This window comes from Rhinolophus ferrumequinum, chromosome 8 (genome assembly GCF_004115265.2).
Source record: "Rhinolophus ferrumequinum isolate MPI-CBG mRhiFer1 chromosome 8, mRhiFer1_v1.p, whole genome shotgun sequence".
Classification (NCBI taxonomy): Eukaryota; Metazoa; Chordata; class Mammalia; order Chiroptera; family Rhinolophidae; genus Rhinolophus; species Rhinolophus ferrumequinum.
Genome location: NC_046291.1, coordinates 39188995 through 39194754, shown reverse-complemented (window position 1 = coordinate 39194754; position 5760 = coordinate 39188995).

The following is a 5760-nucleotide window of genomic DNA, read 5'->3' as shown; positions in this document are numbered from 1 at the left end:
TGAATTATCTGGATTCTTTTTGGTCCATTACTTTCTTTATTCATCTTAGTCCTATTCTTTTGTTCTGTTTTCCCTTCATATCTAGCCATTATTATTTATCTGTTAATGAAAGAAAGACTAGTTTGATGAATTCAAGTAGCTTATGTGGATTTCCTCTTCTGGTGAGTAGATTGTTTTTTCTCAAAAGATATCATTCTGACTGAGAGGATTTCTGGGTAAGTGGGTAAGTTATATCGATGGCTTTAGTCATCTTTAAGACTCACGGGCAGAGAACACAAAGTAATCAGGGTTTCTCACCCAGTATGGAAATAGGAGGGCTTTTTAGGGGGAATAGGAGGGAATAGGAGACCCCACACCCTCACTTGAAGCATTAGCCTTCTCTGTGGCTAATTAGCACTGAATACCTGCTCTGTCTATGTGGGAAGGAGCAGCTGTTTCACATACAATCCTGCCCACTTTGCTCCCTGGTTCTCCACACCTGTCAACACAAGCTATGTCAGGAAAGGTGGCTCACACCTATGCTGCAGCCTTTTGTGCTAAGGGCTCATATGTCAGTATGTTCTCATTTGTTTTCTTTATGCCAGAAATTTATCTTTGATCTGCTAATGATTCTACCTTAGCCTGTTCTCAAAAGAATAAGCCAAAGGTTTTTGGTACTCTTTGCCTGTCATTTCATTGGCATTTGAGAAGGAAGAGTGGATAAATGTATGTACTCTGTTGACTATCCTCAATTAAACACTTGTGAATTCACTCCCCACTCTCCCCAATACCCTTTCTTCCTTCCTTTCTCCTTTTCTCCCTCTGTTCCTTTCTCCTTTTCATTTAAGGATCTAGAAATCTAGGAAATATTAGAATTAAAAACAGTGATGAAAATTTTCCTCTTATTCTTTTCATAGAGGTTCTTTATAATGCCCACAATGGAAATCTCAGCTATTTGTGTTCCAAAGAACTGAAACTAAGCTTAATTCAGGGTCTTTTTTTTCTAGATAAGTCTCTTTGTTGACTTCCACTATCAAAGTGAATATGTCACATTTGAAAAAAAAATGAGCAGGTGAAATTAATTGGTAAATTTAACTGACTAGTTCATCCAACATGATACATTTGGATAAGAATAATTCAGGTAACAATAAACTATGTTGAAACAAACAATATCCTCAATTCTTCCTCATATGAATTTAAGAAACACTTTATTGGAGGCTCCATATCAGATACCGGGTAAGTGTGCTAATCCCCTATGAGACAGGTATTAATATTTCCATTGGACAAATGAAGAACAGAAGTTCAGGGAAATCAAACAATTTGCCTAAGGGCACAGAAGCTAGTAATTGGCAAGACCAACATTTGAACCCTGGTCCCTCTGCCATTCCTCACCATTTCCCTATTCCATCTCATGTAGGTATTATGGAAGCCCCAAAGTATTGTTAAGTACTGCACAAGGACCAACCAAGACATTTAAAACATGTGACATCTTTAAATATTGGAAAAACTTTAGCTCCCTGGCAATACATTAGAAATTCTCATGTTCAATGAGTCAGTTAATAGAGTTATACCCATTTCACTGTTTAAGTTAAAATGTTTGCCATAAACAAATAGACCCCTTAAGGATAGTAGGGATTTTCTGAACTGCCCATTAGGAAAAGCTCATGCTACGGTTGTGTGATATGGAGAAAAGAGGATAGCCTTTGGAGATAGAAATGGTTTTAGATTCTGTCTGCCACTCACTAGTGTCATGTGTAAGCACATGACTCTTATTCTAAGCCTCAGTCTCCACATCTGTAAAGCACATACATCTTTTTCACTGAGTTATGGTGAGGATTAAATAATAAAGTGCTGAGAAATAATAGATATTTAAGTGTTAGTTCCTTTCCACTCTAGTGTCTTTTACTTAAATACCTTAAAATTAATAGATAAGAAGATATGTATCCATTTGATCAATAGATTGTACTAAATAAAAATTAAATCTATCATTGGACCACTATTCTTTCTAGAATATGTATACATATATACATTAAGCTCAAATATTACTTTAGGTATGATTTACGATGTGACTGTGTCCTGCTGATTAGGGATTATTTATTGTAAGGTTTGTGAAAAATGAGTTCTTCAAAACATATATTTCTCCTAAGGTCTTTTAGTTACTATAAAACATACCTATCTGCCTACATCTTTAATCTGTTTAATTAGACTAACTTTTGTATTATCATCACTACAGCTGCATACATGAGTTAAGCACACCCACTCTCTAAGACAATTTTGAACAGAACTATTTCAGAAACTTTGCAGTGCACTTTTCTCCCAGTAAAATGCAATAAAGAAAACGTTCAAATAGAAAAATATACACTAACTCACACAGAGGTCAGGGTGAAGAACATGGGAAAAAAGCACTTATACTTTGAGCTCCCCTTTGCTCATTCTTTAGATAAAATATTTGCTCCCTTTTGGACTTGGAAAATGTAAACAAGTTTCCATATAAGGAAAACGTCATTTAACTTTTATTTTTATTTGTTTTTAAATTTATTGGGGTGACAATTGTTAGTGAAATTACATAGATTTCAGGTGTACAATTCTGTATTACATCATCTATAAATCCCATTGTGTGTTCACCACCCAGAGACAGTTCTCCTGTCATTTAACTTTTGAAGTGTGACTACATGTAGCCCGTTCAGACTTGTTTGTGATAAATGTGCACGTGTTGTCACAACATTTTTCTAATATTTGGATTCTATTCTTAAATTGCTATCTTGTAAAACAAAAATGTTCTGATAGCAAAGATTTTTCTGAAAGGTGGATCAGGGGAAAAAAAGGAGACATTCTAAAAGAAGAAGCAATGTTTAACTGAAGTAATAAAGAGTTTCAAGTGTCATTTGAGAGAAAAAAGGTAAACTCAGTTGCCTTTTGTCTTGGCTGAAAGCAATCTCAGACTAAATTTATTTCTCAATCATAATAAATTAGACTAGGTAATTTATATACCTACTTCTATGTTTTTAAAAATTTTAATTACTCTGTTCTATGTTTTTAAATTTTAAATTACTATCTCAAAAGTCTTAAGGCAAATATGACTTTAACCCTCAGAATGTTGGGAAAAGCTATCCATTGATTATAGTCTTGAAGAACAAACCAAATGAGGATGTAAAATTATTTTTTAAAACTTCATTTGAAAGAAATTATTTATAAAGATACACTAAACTGTTCACAGTGGGTACTTCTGAGGATTCAGGGAGTGGGACAGGAAGAGGCAACTTGCACAATTTAAAATTCTGTGCTTTTTTTAAAAAACAGGAGAACACTATATTAATAATTCAGACAAACTTTAAAAGTTATTCTTTAAATAATCATTATTCTTTAACCCATCAGTGCAAACAAAACATGGAATAAGGAACTACCTCCATTTGAGACAACATGGATATATGTTGAGATTATGATGCTAAATGAAATAAGCCAGACAGAAAAAGTTGAGAAGCATATTTCTTTCATATGTGAGATATAAAACTGAAAACAACAAATGAAGAAGCCATACAAATAAACAAAAACTCATAGACACAGACAATAGTTTAGTGGTTACCAGAGGGTAAGAGGGAAGTGGTAGATGAGGATAAATGGGATCAAATATATGGTGATGGAAGGAGAACTGACTCTGACTAGTGAGCACACAATGTGATACATAGATGATGTTTTACAGCATTGTACACTTGAAACCTATGTAATTTTACTAGCCAATGTCACCTGAATAAATTAAATAAAAATTTTAAAAATTAAAATTAAAAAAGAGCTACGGGGCAGAATTCTCACTGACATCAATATTGCAAGTAATAAATGTGTAGATTGTTTGATCTTAAATGATCTCCAATAAAGGATACCTGATAACTTAACATTTTTTCACCGTAAATATGAGTTTGTCCGATTCGTTCTTTTTCTCTGTGCTCCACAATTTTCTTATAAATATACCTCATGTCCTCCTACACTTTATTCAAATACCATTCTCTTGTTCACAAATCCTCCTCTTAGAGTAAAGCTCAAAAAATGACAGCCCATGCATGAGTGACTGACAGGTAGCCCACAATGTATTTTTATTTGGCTAGAAAAGCATTTTCAAATTAGTTGCAAGTATTTAAGAATTTGGAGATTTTAACACAAAACTCCAGATTCCCAGCTTCTCTTGAGAGATAAAATATATGACAACACAGGGCCCACATCCCTTCATGGCAACCGGGATTGCTGGCAGCTGTCCCTGGAGCCTGGTGCCTGCTCTCCTGCTCCCCACTGCCGTAACCACACTCTGTTTACCTCCCCCACAGCTCTTCTAGCGCCACGCTCTATTTAGTACATATCTGGCATTGCTTTTCGTCTTGTGGTAAATAGGGAAGTAATTTCTTACTTGTACCCTTATCTTTTTTTTTTTTAAAGGGTGGGGGGCAGTAATGAAAGGAATATCAAGCAAGCCAAATGTTTCAAGGAAAAAAAAAAAGGAATTGGCATATTTCTTTATGGAAATGAACATGGCTTTCCTGTGTTTCATATGCAAACAAAGGATGTCTATGTTGAAAGAGCTTAACCACAGCAAGAAGCCTGCATGGAATAGAGAAAAGCATGAAAAAAATGTAGTGAATGTTTTTAAGTGGAAACATACTTAACTGTGGTACTTTTGTGAAGTGCAATTACATGTTAAATGAAAGACTATATTTTCCTATATCTAACCTATTTTGACCCTGTAGGTATTTGAGTTTGTCATCCCGCTTCTCCACTTAGAAACACACCCAGACGCTGACACCCCCGTCATGATCTACCCCTGCCCTACTTCTATGCCCTCGGGCAGTAAATAGCAAAGGTTGTCCAGCCAGCAGATTCTCTTCCACTTCCCTCTTCTTCCTGCTCTGAACAGTACTCTGCAAAGATAAGGAGGCAGCTGTAAAAATTCCTATTCACTCTCCAACTTCATGCTCCTTCCTCCCACACCCGGCCTCTCTAAGTTCAACAGTCTGGCAAAATGTCCATATTAAGAGCTGAGACCTTTGCTAATATGGTTCTATTCATTTTACAAGGTCATAAGCCCTCGGTTACAGCTGCAAACACTCAGGGCACATCTCCAACCCCAGCTCAACCCTTGTGGGAGAGTGAGTGACCTGTTCCAGACAGCAGCCAAACCTAACACAGGCATCCACTGTCTGTTCAAAAGTCATGGGCAGATCAGTAGTTACAGGGTGATGCCAAAAGTCCTCAAGCTCACAATTTTAGGGGAAAGAAAAGGAACCTCTGATCCTTTGTCTGAGTCATACCTGCGTTCCACGACCCGTCATTTTGTGACACAGATCAGCAAATGTTTGCTTAACATAGAATGTGGCTCTACTCTCTCTGAACTATCAGCAGGAATCTATCTTTAACTGTCATTAGTTAGGTCCAGCTTCTAGTAATATAATAGTACCTCACCGGCCAGTCCAGGAACTGCTTCCACATGATTAATTTGACTCAATCAGTAAAGATATTAGGTAGGTAGGATTGGTTTTATACTATCATCTCCAATTTACAGAAGAGAAAATAGAACTGGGGGAGTTTAATGTGACTTCTTCAAGGTCAAAGAAAGAGTACTGCGCCTCACGTTTACTATAGCTTTACCCAAGGCACCATAAACTAGATCTATGAACAGGGAGGTAACACTCAACATTATGAGTCATTATGAAACTGTAGCTCATTATAGAGAAAAAATACATTATCTAAAACAGATGATCTGTAACAAAAGCAACTTTAAATAATTGGAGAATGCAA